The sequence below is a fragment of the Rutidosis leptorrhynchoides genome, chromosome 2, assembly GCF_046630445.1.
Source record: "Rutidosis leptorrhynchoides isolate AG116_Rl617_1_P2 chromosome 2, CSIRO_AGI_Rlap_v1, whole genome shotgun sequence".
NCBI classification, from domain to species: domain Eukaryota; kingdom Viridiplantae; phylum Streptophyta; class Magnoliopsida; order Asterales; family Asteraceae; genus Rutidosis; species Rutidosis leptorrhynchoides.
The window spans coordinates 608,604,195-608,618,246 of NC_092334.1; the positions used below are offsets into that span (position 1 = coordinate 608,604,195).

Genomic DNA, 14,052 nt, shown 5'->3' on the forward strand with positions numbered 1-14,052 from the left:
ATAAACAAGTACTTTACTTTCTTTGAAACTGAGTCCCGTTTAATCGCTTTCATCGGCAAGTTTTATGATACTCATCCAAGTTGAATTGCCACTATGTGCATGAATCAACAGAGGTTAATCTGCCCCTTCCCCTTATATACATTTGATAATTTCACCCAAAGTGCGTTAACCTCACCATTATTTCCCTCTTGACTATATCATAATTGTTGTCTTAAATTAACAGTTTTGTATTTTGATGAGGTTTATTTATGTTAGAAAATGTTATATTTATTCATAGGGGAAGAAAAAGAAAAAAATATTGAAAAATTTATAAAAACAGTCACATCACTATTTGGTTTTTGAATATAAAACTTTTTTAAATAATGTGTAAATAAATTTCGGTTAAAAAGGAATACACCTGTTACAAATGAGATGGTGATAGGAACAGCTTGTTAACCTCAGTTGGAAGTGATGGGAATGCCTGGAGGCGGTGCTTTGTGGAGATAGGAGAGAGCTGTCGCCAACCGTGTTTTTTTGCTGAAGTATAACATTCATATACTATTCTAGGGGTAAAAAACATGTACTCGGTAGTATATTCTATTCTATTCTTATATTTGTCTAAAAAAAGTGATGTCATAAAAAAGCTTTCTCCTTGCTTAAAAAAAAATCAAAAAAGAAAAAAAGGAAAAAAGGAGAGGAGATTTTATTTTACAATTTATTTAACCATTTGATTTTGATAAAACATTAAATAAAACTACAATTAAAAAAAGGCCGTACATATTTTATGTTTTAATAGGAAAGAGTATATAATATAAAACTACAATTAAAAAAATCTTTTCTTGGAAGACAAATTAATTAAAGATACGGAGCAGATACATAACATCTCTTGGAAGCTACACAGTCCAGCTTTTTGCTTCTTTATCTTACCTCACGCGTGCAACCAGGCTTCAAGAAACCCTAGACAATCTGTACAAAAATCTTCAATTCAAATTCAAAAATCTTCGTCTTCATCATCATATTCTTCATTAACTATCATCATCTGTCAAATTCCTCATTTGGATGCAAATCCAACAAGAAGCGTTTCATTATTATAAAATCAAATAGAAACCCTAACCCAAACCATCGTCGCTGTAACCACCACTGCCTTCGATGTAACCGCCACTGACGTGGTTGTAAGAACCATTGCAATAGATGATTCTATCACCTTCACCGTTGCTGCTATCACCGACAGATTTCATCATCGATGTTGCTGATAGGGTCCTTTTTTTCTAAAATCGATAAAGTAAGATTTTATGTTTCACTTTTATTTAGGGACTTTATGTTTTACTTTGATTTTATGGTTTTACTTTCGGAACCTAATCATATTATTGTTAGGGTTTTTCGTTAATTTTAACAATAAAAAACTACATGAATGAAATTCGTGTATATGTTTGTGTTCAAACTGGCTAATTTCAGCGATTTTGTATTGTTTTTTACAGTTGATTTGTGAAGGAAACGACATCACTTACAGCTGCAACCGGCACCATTCAGTGAAAAAAAAACGCAGGTATAACTGATTTTGTTATGTGTATGACTTAATTTATGAACATTTTGTTTGTGATTTTGTTATGAACATTTTTATTTGTATGACTTAATATATTGTTTTCAGCCTCTTTTTTGTTTCGGTCCCTCTTCAAAGTTTGATATTGGTTATATTTTTTTTAGATTTGACGATGTTAGGCTCATGGAGTTTTTGATGAGGTTTTGCTATATTATTTTCAAAACCCCTTTAATGATTGAATTCTGTTTATTACTTATGAAACTGTCATTACTATAGATTAATGAAACAAGATAATTGTTTATTTTTACTCATGTGATATAAAAATAATGTATCAAATTAAATTTCATTGCATTAAGTTGTTATTGTTTGAGACAATTTTAAATGTGATATCATAAATCTTTGTATATGTATATATGGACTAACCGATTTACACATTCAGAACATATTGAAAAGGGAGCATTCCCATTGTGATGATTGGTGGTATCTTCAGGTAAGTGGCTACTAAAGTTAATTTTCGATGTAGTTGTATCAGCCCGGCGTTGTGAAATTATCATATTGAAAAGGGAGCATTATCCATTTACAAGAACTCGGTATGGCTACTGAAGTTAATTTTCAGTGTAGTTGTATCAGCTTGGCGTTGTGAAATTATCATATGGAATTCTTATCTAAGTGCTAGCAGCTATCAAAGTTAATGGAAGAGGATTCAAATTCATCTCAAGCCCAAGAACACCAAAAAAGTGAATCACAAAACTGTAAGTAGCCAGCCCACCTCTGTAAATAAATTACTTAATTTCTCATCATTTTTTTGTTGATACTGATATATTGATATATAGATGTGATTAAAGTGCTTACCATTCTGTTCATGCTAATGTTGAACCATAATTCTCTGTTCATGAATATGTTGGAAACTTTTTGGACCTGCTACGCTTTAGCAGGTTGTGCATCCATCAGTTTTAAGTGTGATCGTGGTTCGTTTATTGTCACATGAATTCTCTGTTTGTGTATAACCTGAAGGTAGCTACTCACAATGTTGCTCATATGAATGATTCTTGGACATTTTTAGCATGGCATTTTCAAATTTTGTAGGTTGAACTGATAACATTATTAAAATTTTGATAATATATCAATACAAACTGCTTTTGTTTAGATTTATACTTTTTTTAATATCAAGAATCAAGTAAAGATAAGGCAACTGTTTGAGAGACAAATGTTCTGAAGTCTTGGACCTCATCATTCAAAAGGTATTGTTTTAATATTATGTTTATTTTGTGTTTATATTACTTAATATTTTACATTTTAATGATTTGACATATATTGAATTTTTTTATCACAACAAACACTATTCCATGTTATAAAATAAAATGATTATATTTGAAGCTGTTGATGTGCTTATAGATATACGTATTTTGTTTTTTTAATGTATATTAAGTTTTTGCAGGCTAGAAGATTTAGGTAATTTATAATGTATAATATCAATCTGGGAGAAAGATTATGTTTGTTCATTATATCTTAACAAGATCAACAAAGCAGACTTTTGAAGTTTTGGGATGCATTTGCTTTACTGAAAAAAATAAAACATGTGTGAACCGGATTCAGATGCCGTAAAATTGGGTCTTCATTTTATTGCAGTAGCTACCATTTGGGCGGGTCAAGTCTTGGTTGGATGTGTAATTGGTCATTTGTTCAATTCCTAATGCTCGAAATTTTGTTTAAGGTTGTTATTTGAATGTTATAAGAAGTTTTGAATGTTAGAGGTAACACGTGAATACTTTTGAATGTTATAAGAAGTTTTGAATGTTAGAGGTAACACGTGAATACTGCAAGTAAGTGTTTGACCTTTTCGAGTCAATGCAGAAGTCAATTTTTTTTTTTTTTTTTGGATGTCATGTATAATGTTCATGGATTGGAAATTTTGATGGAAGGTAAATAGCAATATTAAGATGCTTGGAAAGGAAGATTGGGTGTCCAGTTCTTGAGTTCATATTGCAATCCTCCTTTTTGTATGTAAAGTATGCAAGTGTTTGTGATATGTTAAAAGTTTATCTATTTGGTGTTTGGATAGAAAGTGACGATTTACTGTTATGCCTCGAGTATAGAGAGATAGTTATTATGTTTACAATTACCTTGACTTATATAATTAATAAAATTTTGTAAAATTAATATTTATTGTAGGTAATATGACTTGAGGTTATACACTATATCTTCAATTTTAGCAAGTGTTTGGATGGGTCATGAGTGTGGGATGATGAAGTACAATTGGCAAATTGGAGCAAGGCTTTTGGATGGGTCATAACTCATGAAAGTGCATCATTTATGTGCTTATTACAAACTCAAGCTAATATTTTAGTTGCATTGTTTGAGTTTTCTTTTATTATATTTTTTGTTGGTTTAGAGATTTTTATGAACTGATTCTTACTTTATGGTTTCTTTAGATCACAAATTGAAGCAATTAGCTATATGACCTTGATGAGGTGAACATTTTCAACTTGCTACTGTTCAGTGTTAGTTTTTATTTCAAACTTTGCATCTTATAAGTTCATTGTTCGAAGTGGTGGTGTTTTATTTTTAAAGGCAAATCAACTGTGGATAAGTATAAAGTTCACATTGTTGATTTATTTTTGTTTCAACCACAAGTACTTGGTTAAATAACATTCGTCAATTATAACATGTCATTCAACAATTTTTCTTTTACAATCCCGTGATTTCACGGGTATCTTCACTAGTAACCCTCCTAATTTGTAATTATTGGTACTGCTGAAGCTTGGCTTGAATGGTCTGGAGTGAGATTCAACTTGGGATATTGTCAACCCAGGTTCGATTCTCACTCAAAGTATGGAGTTTCTAACCTTTGATTGTACTGCCAACATCAATGCGATTTGAGAAGGTCTCTGGGGGATTTTCTCAACCTTCGATGGTAATGCCAACATCGTTGCAAATTGGGTTTCTTTCTAACGCATGTGTTAGTGACAAATGTGAGCATTCGACGTCGATATCGCCGTAAAAAAGTCTTGTATTTATTGGTACAACACTTTAAAGTTGATCTAAAACACTTTATAGTTAGAGTGCTCCCAATGGAGAAATTCCTCCATCTTAGTCCTTTAGTGACACATCAGCGCCACATCAGCACTTCTTTCTCAAAACTAAACCCAGGACTAAACACTCTCAACAATGACACTCCTTCCTTTTTTTTTTATTATTTATGAAAATTAAATACTTATATAAATAAAACTAAACTTTTATTAAAAATTAAAAACATTACAAATAATTAAAATTAAAACATAGAGTTTAAAATAAAATTACATAAAAATCTCGTCTTCGTCATCGTTAACGTGTGAAGGTCCTGCCTCATCTTGATTGTTTGGATTTCTTGTTGGATCATGTCGAATTCGATAATGGAGTGGAAGATTATACATGTTTTCTACAAGCATATCTCGTAGTCATCTTGATTGTTTGGATTTCTTGTTGGATCATGTCGAATTCGATAATGGAGTGGAAGATTCTACACGTTTTCTACAAGCATATCTCGTAGTAGTCGATGAATGCCCACATCTCTTAATTGCGCGTCCGCCCACATATGCGCGTCAACCCTTTCTTGGAATGTTCCTCGTGCACGTCGAATCGGGCGATAATTCTCTTTAAGTCCACAAAATGCACGGCCGTTGTCCTCGGTTATCATATTGTTTAATATCACACATGTTAACATAATCCTTCTAATTTTGCGGATATAATACGGTCTTGCCGGATGTTGAACAATGGTCCATCGACCTTGTAGTATTCCAAATGCCCGTTCAATATCTTTTCTTAATCTGACGATAATTCTCTTCAAGTCCACAAAATGCACGGTCGTTGTCCTCGGTTATCATATTGTTTAATATTGTAACACCCTGTTTTTTTTTTAAATCACAGCGGAAGACTTAATTCACATAAATACCGTTATTCGATTGCAAACATGATTACCACAAATCATCTAGTTAATTACTTAATTACAAACCACATGTGTTACGTTAAACGACTAACTACATATATTAGAAAAGTTAAGACATCAGAGTTCGTCTTGTCAAACATATCGTCAGCCCGACTTCCGTCCCTACCAGCACTAAGATCCAAAACCTGCAAGGGAGGAGGTGAGGGGTTAGCACAAGACTAAGTGAATGGAACTATCAAAAGGTCTAGCATACAGTACCAACTTGTACTCCTACAGCAACAACTATATGCAACCACATACAACACACAACAACTAGCAACTAGCAACTTTGCTCCAACTAGAGGATCGGCGGCTTGTACGGGCACACGACCACTAGCTGATCAGTCTAGCGTCTACCGATAGTCTTTACTACCGAATCTCCAGTATAGTCATCCAGACGCAGGTGATGCGTCGTTCAGCACTATACTCAACAAACAGTAGCCAACTAGACCCAACCACAACTAGGTTGACCTCTCTGAGCTGAACCTAACAGGTCAAGGTTCAAACAACAACTTGTGCATACAACCAGTCAACTACTACTACTACAGGCAACTAATACTACTAAAAGCATGACAACCTTAAATGCGATCAACTGTACAACATAACTACTAATCATGGCAATTATCAACAATATAAACATAGTAGTGCAACTTGCTACTCTATACTACACCTAGAGATAATTTCACTCACCGAATACCAGCAACTAGCTCAGATAATCTATCACTGAGCTTCTTCCTTATCTTTATCACCTGAACATAAGGCAAATCAAGTTAGTTTCGTCCATTATCACAAAACAGCACAATACAGCAAATTAGTAACTAAAGTGTCACTAAAAGTCCACCTAACACTTATGCATTTTCAGAATTTACATCCTGATTATCATAAGTCACACGGGCAGCATAACAACTTAGAAAACAGCCAAATTACACAACAATACAACACTGATCTACATCCGTACGGTTACACACTCACTGCCCGGTTGCACCAACACCACTGCATCCGTACGGTTGCACATGCATCCGTACGGTTGCACATGCATCCGTACGATTGCACCATGTACCCGTGCGGTTGCAATCTGCAACCGTACGGTTGTGTTCATCGAGCAGCAGCAGCAGAAACTGACTGGTTTCGAGCCAAAATCACCCAAATCTCGATTTCTAAACGTTTTGACACTGAACAAAGCTTAGAAAACGTTTATAACAACTGAAGGAACATAAACCACAATGTTTTACACCAAACCAACATCAAAAATCAACCAATTTGACATCAAAACCTAACTTGATAAAAACCTAACTTTAAAACCCATTTAAACTCAGATTACAATACTAAAATGAATGATTCTTACCTTCTTATAACTACGAAATCAGTAGCAACTGATTACACAACACAATTTAGACTCAAAATCGAGATTCAAGAGATTAGGGTTTCAAGAGAGTGAATGTTAGGTACGGAGTAATATTTGGAAGCTTCAAGAAAATGAAAGAAATAAGTTGGTTCTAGCTTTTATATGTAGGTTAAATACAATACCCCATCACACACGGATATTTACCAGTTATCTGATATCTTTCGTACTTAATTTGACTACTCTAACGGAGTCCAAATTAAACAAACGAACCTGTTTTGTGACCCTTGTCACAAACTGGTCTCAACTAACCAACTAAATAATTATTGTTATAAATTAGTTGTTTATAACAACATTCAGTATTCTAATTTAACTATAACTTTCTTGATTATTGGGTGTATTAAAAAAATATAAATAGTTCATATAAGTATATAGAAAAAAATGGTGCATTTTACAATGCTAATACATGAGTTATTTATACTACAAAATTGGCATCCATTTTATGACTTCTTGTACATGTATATATTATTATAATGTCATCCATTTATGACTTCTTGTACATGTATATATTATTATAATGTCATCCATTTATGACTTCTTGTACATGTATATATTATTATAACACTCCCCCTTGGATGTCAATTTTTTGTTTCATTGGAGATCAACTACATGTTACTGCCTCATTAAAAACCTTGCTAAAGAAAAACCCAGTGGGATAAAAACTTTAGTTAAGGGAAAAAGAGTGCAGCATAGAGTTGACGCCCCCTCAAGTAGACATCGCTGAGTCGTCACATCCTTTGAACATGCCTCATACAAATATTGTGAATGTGTGTCTTGAAAATAGCAGTTGGAAGTGCTTTGGTGAAAAGATCAGCAGAGTTTTGCTAGATTGAACATATCTCATTTCAATCTGATTGTCCTTAATGAGATCTTGAGTGTATAAGAAGAATCTCGGAGGTATGTGTTTTGTTCGGTCACTTTTTGATATACCCTTCTTTCATCTGTGCTATGCAAGCTGCATTATCTTCATAGATAGTTGTTGGACTTTTATCGCGTTCTATGAAATGACCCGTCCTAATCCATCCGGACAAAGTCCATATCGATTACAAACGATTCACAATAGTTGGTTACATCGCGAGGTACTTGACCTCTATATGATACATTTTACAAACATTGCATTCGTTTTTAAAAGACAACTTTCTTTACATTGATAGTTGACGGCAAACACACCATTTCATAATATATCTAACTATAAGTGACTTAATAATAATCTTGATGAACTCAACGACTCGAATGCAACGTCTTTTGAAATATGTCATGAATGACTCCAAGTAATATCTTTTAAATGAGTAATTGCACAGCGGAAGATTTCTTTCGTACCTGAGAATAAACATGCTTTCAAGTGTCAACCAAAAGGTTGGTGAGTTCATTAGTTTAACATAAATAATCATTTCCATCATTTTAATAGACCACAAGATTTTCATTTCTCATAAATATACGTCCCATGTATAGAGACAAAAATCATTCATATGGATTGAACACCTGGTAACCGACATTCACAATATGTAAATAAGAATATCCCCATCATTCCGGGATCCTCCTTCGGACATGATATAAATTTCGAAGTACTAAAGCATCCGGTACTTTGGATGGGGCTTGTTGGGCCCGATAGATCTATCTTTAGAGTTCGCGTCAATTAGGGTGTCTGTTCCCTAATTCTTAGATTACCAGACTTAATAAAAAAAGGGCATATTCGATTTCGATCATTCAACCATATAATGTCATTTTAATTACTTGTGTCTATTTTGTAAAACAGTTATAAAAGTTGTGCATGTATTCTCAGTCCCAAAAATGTAAAGAGTAAAAAGGGGAGTAAATGAAACTCACACATATAATTATTGTAAAACAGTTAATAAAGCATTTGCATGTATTCTCAGCCCAAAAATATAAAGAATAAAAGGGATCAAATGAAACTCACAATACTGTATTTTGTAGTAAAAATACATATGACGTCATTTAACAAGAGTAGGATTGACCTCGGATTCACGAACCTATATCATTTGTGTATATATGTTAACACATTGTAATCGAATAGATTTATTTATTATAATTGTTATCTTAATACATTATATGTTTCATTAATAATTTAAATATATCTATTTTACGTACTCTAAATAAATAATTTATAGAATACAGTTTTATTAAATATATGTTTATATAACTAGTTTTTATTGTAATAATAATGATAGCAATTTTGATAATAATAATATAGTTTTAATAATAATAACAATTATAATATTAAGTACTAATAACAATAATTAATAGTAACAATAATAATTATAATAATCATAACAATTAAAATAAAAAGGTATACCCTTTCCAAGCCTTTTCTAAAAAAGGTATGACTCAGACCGGGTTCGAACCTGAGACCTCTCGCTCACCCGAATCACCTCATAACCATCTAACCATTTCTGTTTTTCCAAGAATGTACCCCGTAAAAATACATATAACATATATCTTCTTCTTTATATCGATTTTCAAGCCCAACCACAATATGGAAACGTGGCCCAACTCCATAACAGGCCCATTATCAGTTCACAAGTCCAAATATCTAGATTTTTGGCCCAAGTTTGACAGCTTAAAAAAAAATTAACGCCGTAGCCTGGTTTCGAACTCAGGACCTTTTGATAATCACAACACTCGCCCAACCATTGAACCGCTCACACTTTCTTGTATAACCTCGCACGCTTAAATATTTAATATGTATGCATTCGTTTCTCATCATATCATACGATCATTGTCATTATCTTAATCGTACCATCATCAACGAGTATCACGTATTATTATCATAATCATAATAATATGATTGTGGTATCATCATCTAAATCCTACTCTTTAGTCTCACATACTCTTCCTGACATCAACTTTTTCATTACATATCATCACTTCATAACATAATAATCAACTCTTTCACGATTATCGTTTTGTCATCATTATTTACAATCACCACCTCGTCATGTATCATTACTATCTTACATCTCGGTCTAATTTAAATCGTGGCCCAACAAGAAAATAAACCACGGCCCAAAATGCAATTTCCTAGTAGTCCTTTAATGTTTATGGAAGCCCAATCAATCGTTCGATCCATAAACAAATTGAAATGTTGCAGCGAATAATAATAGTAGTTGAATAATATCATACCATTATAACTCAAGTGGGGTTATCATGTTTCCCACTTGTCGCCCAAAAAGGGAAAAAGAATACGCCAAGCAGGGGCATCCAGAGGGGTGTTTTGATTTCGGTTTTTGCAGTAACACAAGCACACGCAGAAACAGCAACAGTACCGAAGACTGCTGTGGTGACTAGTTGATTGCAGGTGGTTGTTTAAGGTGCTTTAATGGTGATGGGAAGTTGTAGATATACCGGAACAGTAGGTGTAGTAAACGGATTTCGTTTCTGAGTTTCGTTTGAGTAGAAAATAGATTAGAAACAGAAAACAATTACTGCAGTAATTAACAATGCGGTGTTTGCGTGTTGGTTTGGTGATTAAGGGTGGTTCTTGGTTGTTGGATTGAAACAACGAGAAGATATTGACAGATGATAAATGTCATGGTGGGTTTATAGTGGTTCAAAGGTGGTTCTTCGGTTGTTTATGATTCGAATTAAACAGAAACGTGAGGAGGTGCTACGGTGGTGAGGTTTCATGAAGATGATGGTTTTCGAACGATAAGGAGGGATAGAGAGAAGAGAGATAGAGAGAGAAGAAGAAGATAGGTGATGTTCGGTTGTAGATGGTCTTCACAATCTATCTGCATGTTTTTATTTCTAATATATATATACAATCTAATCTAATGATATAATACATATACATATTAATAATAATAGTATAATTATAATATAATAAATATAGTATGATAATAATATTCAAACACAATCATGGAAACTTTTAAGAACAATAAACGTGTAATGTAAAGCGAATTTGTAATATTGACTAAAACTGAAATTCAAAGAAATTGACAAAGAGTAATAGTATTACTTGTCTTTATATGATTTGAAAATGATTCACAATGTCACGGATTAGTTTACTGTTACAGTCCGCCGACAGTTTTAATTCATGTAGTATATCGTGCTCCATTGTTAAACAGTGATGTATAAAAAGGTTGTCAGAAAAATCCCAAATTTTTATATTAGGTTTCTTTAATTATTTCAGTCATTATGGTATAAAATTCGAGCATTAACTATTAAATAAGAATTACATTAATTATTTACTCCCAACCCCAAGTAAAATATAAAAAGTTTTAAAATTCAACAAGTAGTTCCTAAATACATTTTTAATAAGTCTATAATTTGTAAAACTCATTTTCGTATCACCGTTTATTTTAAAATTAAATAAGTTTGAATTTAACTTGCTTAATATCAATCGGATCATCAAACGAGTATTACAATTATTTAATAATTATTTTTAATATTCTTTATTTATATATAGAGATATACTTTAAATAATAATTATTATAATATCCTATTTTTATTTTATTAATTTTTAATAAAAACATATAATACTTCAATTTATATTTCGAATTATTCTTTATATATACATACACACATATCTATTTACAATTAGTTGTTCGTGAATCATCGAGAATGGTCAAAGGTCAATTTAATACATGAACACAGTTCAAAGTTTGTGAGACTCAATCATTGTAGACTTTGCTTATTGTGTCGAAATCAAATGAAGATCAAGTTTAAATTTGGTCGGAAATTCCCGGGTCATCACATTCTAGTCCACAAGAATTAGTAATGAGTTGTGTCATTGATCTCAACCAAAAACATTCCCGAGTAGCTTCATGTAATTCAATCACTTTGGCATGATTTGATGATGTTGCAACAAATGTTTGTTTTTGAGAACGCCATGATATTGCAGTACCTCCATTTAGGAATGCATATTCATTTTGAGATTTAGCTTTATGTGGATCAGATAAATAAGATGCATCTGCATAACCAACCAAATCTTGTTTTGATTCGTTAGAATAAAATAATCCTAAATCAGTAGTTCCTCGAAGGTATCAAAATATGTGTTTGATCCCATTCCAGTGTCTTTTGGTAGGGGCTGAGCTGAACCTTGTCAATAAATTAACTTTTTCTTATCAAGTAGTCATTTAATCGGTTATACCACATACGTCCCGATTGTATAAACCCATATAAAAATCTTTGTGATTTAATGGAATACATTCCCTTGGGTTTTGCATTAGATGCTTATGATACCTTAAACCCTTCAGGTATATATATATATATATATATATATATATATATATATATATATATATATATATATATATATATATCACTATCAAGTGATCCATATAGATAAGTAGTAACAACATCCATGAGATGCATTTTTCTAAATTTTTAGAAACTGTCATACTGATTAAGTGATTTCATCCATAACAGGAGAATAAGTTTCCTTATAGTCAATTCCTTATCTTTGAGAGAAATCTTGAGTTGCAATTCTAGCTTGACCTTGTAAGTTCATTTTTCTTATTTCCTTTTCGAATTAAAATTCATTTGTATCTCATACATTTCGCATCTTTAAAAGTGATAACTATTAATCCGAAAACTTTTCTTTTACTGAGCGATTTAAATTTAGCTCGTATTGTTTCTTTCAATTGATACCAATCATGTCTATTCCATGTCAGATTTTGGTTCTGGATTATCATCATCATTCATGATGTCATATGTAACATTATATGAAAATATCTCATCAAGATTTTCATTTCATTTCGGTTCCATATTATTGCATATTTTATTGCAATTTCTGTATTTTCATCATCAATATCCTCTACAGAAGGAGTATTGATTTGTGGTTCCTTTTTGAACACTTTCTTTTACCTCATTATCAGCTGATTTTCCTTTTCGAGGATTTTTTTATCTTTGGAACCAATTGGTCTTCCACGTGTAGCGACCCGACAAAATCGTCATTGACGGCGCCGTCTACTTAGGTCCCGTTACGTGGTCATAAGTCTTTAAAACAACGTTTGACCAAAAGATATGTCGCATTCATTTCAAATGTAAAGATTGTTCAAAGTTTACAAGAATAGCTCCACCACAAGTTACGATACAAAGTTTTAAGTACAAATGAAACTTATGCGACACAATTTAAAGTAGCCAAAAGACGCTCCATGTATGCATATATACTCGACATCCAATGCAAGTATCAAAATAATGAGCGGAAGCATGTATCATGTATCGTTCAAGGACCTGAGAAAAACATAGAAATCTGTCAACAAAAACGTTGGTGAAATCATAGGTTTGAGTAAGTAAGTACAAGTGAACCACAAGATTTGCAACCATGAGATAATAGTAATACATTCCAAAAGTTTGTTTCACGAGCACCCAATTATCAATGCTTAACATTCCTTCCATAGAACCCCATCACAATAGTGTTAGAACATACACTGTTTCTCGAAAATACATTTCATTCGTAAACGGTAGCGAACCGTTTGAATGAGGGTTTGTCAAACCCATATGGCCATATAACATAAGTTCTCGCTTACACCCGGCAAGTGTAACTAATGATAATCGAATTGAGGATTTTTATTCTAACTCGTATGTAGAATGTTTGTTTTCCTGTACTTGTGTTCACTTAGTAAAAAGAAACGTTTATGTTTTTCTCATCCCAAATGTAAGTGCAAAAGAGTAAAAGTGGGACTATGATCTCACCTTGAGTGCACGTATGTAAAAGTACTTCAACAAGTAAACGTGTGCAAGAACGAATGCTAGTCTTGACCTAAACAAGTAGGTTTATATCAATATTGGTAAACACGCTAGGTTAAAGTGTTCAATTAGTCCTATGGCTCGTTACGACTCGATTATGTAGCATGTGAAATCAAATTGTCAAGTTTCATGCAAGGTACAAGTATATAAACAAGTTAGGAAGGTTGCATAATCATTTGGTTAAGTTTGACAAAAAGTCAAACTTTGGTCGGTCAAAGTCAACGAAAAAGTCAACACGTTCGGGTCGGGTCCCGAACTATTTTTCTGAGGTTTTTAATCATGTATGAGCATGTTAGAACAAGTTACATGTGAATCGGAGGTGCGTAGCATAGCAAACATTATTCGAAAATTGACAAAGTTGGACAGACCACTTTGGCGCGCCGCGCGGGTATATGGCGCGCCGCGCCATTACCTGTGCAGAGAATTCTGGCAGTTTTTAAGTTTTATGCACGAACC

At 32.9% G+C, this 14,052-nt stretch overlaps 1 long non-coding RNA gene across 1 annotated transcript; it reads left to right on the top strand.

The window, feature by feature from the left end:
• The first annotated feature begins 877 nt into the window (after positions 1-877).
• Positions 878-3,571, top strand: LOC139893457 (uncharacterized). The gene is made up of 3 exons (XR_011774542.1): positions 878-1,261; positions 1,458-3,273; positions 3,323-3,571. It is a non-coding gene; the product is annotated as an uncharacterized lncRNA (long non-coding RNA).
• The last annotated feature ends 10,481 nt before the right edge of the window (positions 3,572-14,052 follow it).